Here is a 2,739-nt window from a genome sequence, read left to right as displayed (position 1 = left end):
TCAATCAGGACTGGTTCGTTGATTTTCAAACAGGAGAATGTGGAGTTATTCACACTGCAAATAACAATCATCTTACCGCATATGGTATTGATTCAATCCGATTAAGGAACCATAATGGATTTATCAGAACATTAACAGATGTTCGATACGCACCAGAATTGAAGAAAAATATCATTTATGTAAGAGCCCTAGAGTCAAAGGGGCTCAAAGTAGTTGCAGAAAATGGGATAATGAGAATATGTTCCGGTGCACTAGTGGTAATGAAGGAAATTCGGCGAAATAATAACATGTACCACTATCACGGTAGTACAGTTATTGGGACAGCAACAGTGACATCCAGTGATGACAATGAGGCAAAAACAACCAAGCTATGACACATACGTGTGGGACATGCTGGAGTAAAATCCTTGAAAATTTTATGAGATCAAGGATTGTTGAAAGGAGTAAAGACTTGCAATTTGGAGTTTTGTGAGCATTGTGTCAAGGGAAAACAGACAAGAGTTAAATTTGGAACAACTATCCATAATACTAAAGGTATTTTGGATTATGTTCACTCGGATATTTGGGGTGCTTCCAAAACACCTTCATTAGGTGGGAAATACTATTTTGTAACCTTTATTGATGACTTTCTCGGAGAGTGTGGGTGTATACTATGAAAACCAAAGATAAAGTGCTGAGAATTTTTCTCAAATGGAAGGCGATGATAGAGACTCATACAGGCAGAAAGATAAAGTGTCTTCGCACAGACAACGGTGGAGAATACAAAAATGATATTTATAATAAGATTTGTGAAGATTATGGAATTTTGAGCATTTCACCGCCAGAAATACACCACAACAGAATGGAGTGGCAGAACGTATGAACCGGACTTTGCTGGAGAAGGTTTGGTGTATGTTGTCTAATGTTGGCTTGGGCAAAAGAAATTTGGCTGAGGCAATAACATATGCTTGCCACCTAATTAATCATCTACCATCTGCCGTTATTGGTGGCAAGACACCATTTGAAAAATGATATGGAAAATCTGCTGAAGATTATAACATTTTGCATGTGTTTGCCTCAATTGCATACTATCATGTGATAGAGTCAATTAGATCCAAGAGCAAAGAAAGCTATATTTATGGGGATTACTTCTGGAGTCAAAGGATGCCGATTATGGTGTCCAGAGACAAGAAAAATTATACTTCAGTAGATATGTTACCTTTGATGAATCTTCCATAACAGATAAGGTGACAGTTGAAGATGTCAAACAAACTGATGGTGCTTCAAAGCAGGTGGAGTTTGAGGGAAAATTAATTTTTCCAACACAGGGAGAACGCGAGGAAACAATAGAAGATTTTTCCCTAGAGTAAGAGTCAGTGGAAGGGGAGATTCCAACTTAGGAACCCCAACAACAACTTGAATCAATATCAACTAGCAAGCTAAAAAGAACAATAAAGAAACTTGTTCGTCTCATAGAAATGGTGGCTTGTGCAGCCTCAATTGTAGCTGATGGTGTTCCTACCACTTATAAAGACGCAGTCCAAAGTTCATAAGAAGATAAGTAGAGGATTTCCATGAATGAAGAAATGCAGTCCCTTCATCACAATCGTACATGAAAATTGGCCAATCTCCTAAAGGGCAAGTAAGCTTTGTAAAGAAAGAAGGATTTCCTAACCAAGAAGATGTTGGCTACAAAGCAAGATTGGTGGCCAAAGGGTACGCTAAAAAGGAGGAAATTGATTACAATGAGGTATTTTCTCCGGTCGTGAAACACTCCTCCATTAGAATTTTATTGGCTTTGGTAGCACAGTTGAATTTGGAACTAGTTCAGTTAGATGTAAAAGCTGCAATTTTACATGGAGACTTGGAAGAGGAAATCTATATGACTCAGCCAAAAGGATTCAAAGTTGCTGGAAAGGAAAATATGGTGTGCAAACTTAAAAAATCATTGTACGGATTGAAACAATCTTCTAGATAATGGTACAAACGATTTGACAAGTTTATGTTGCGGCAAAAGTACAGAAGAAGCAAATACGATCATTGTGTATATTTGTACAAGCTTGAAGACGGATCCTTCATATATCTTCTCCTATACGTTGATGATTTGTTGATAGCTTCCAAATGTCAAGAGGAAATTGAGAAGTTGAAGATTCAACTAAGAAAGGAGTTTGAGATGAAGGATTTGGGTGGGCCGAAGAAAATTCTTGGCATGGAGATAAAAAGAGATAGACATTCAAAGAAACTCTATTTATCTCAGAAAGAATACTTGAAGAGGGTAATAGATCGATTTGGCATGAATGAAAATACAAAGTCGGTTAGCACTCCTCTTGCTCCTCACTTTAAGTTTAGTGGTGCTATTTCACCGAAGAATGAAGCAGAACGAGAGTATATGTCAAGAGTGCCATATGCGAATGTCGTTGGTAGCTTAATGTATGCAATGGTTTGCACAAGACCTGATATTTCACATGTTATCGGAGTTGTAAGCAAGTATATGCATGATCCAGGAAAGGAGCATTGGCAAGCTGTGAAATGAATTCTACGGTATATTCGTAATATTGTAGACGTTGGATTGATTTTTGAGCAGGAAGATTGTCATGACCCAAAAATCCCACCACAGGCGTCGTGATGGCACTTAATCTCTAAGACTAGGTAAGCCGATTACAGTTATATTTCAAGTCTTTATTTATAAGTAACCAAAACTAACAGCGGAAACAAATATGAAAATCTCCCAAGACTGTTAATACTGAGTCACGAACTCTA

The sequence above is a fragment of the Nicotiana tabacum genome, chromosome 4 (assembly GCF_000715075.1).
Source record: "Nicotiana tabacum cultivar K326 chromosome 4, ASM71507v2, whole genome shotgun sequence".
In the NCBI taxonomy this organism is placed as follows: Eukaryota; Viridiplantae; Streptophyta; class Magnoliopsida; order Solanales; family Solanaceae; genus Nicotiana; species Nicotiana tabacum.
Note: the sequence above shows the minus strand (reverse complement) of the source record.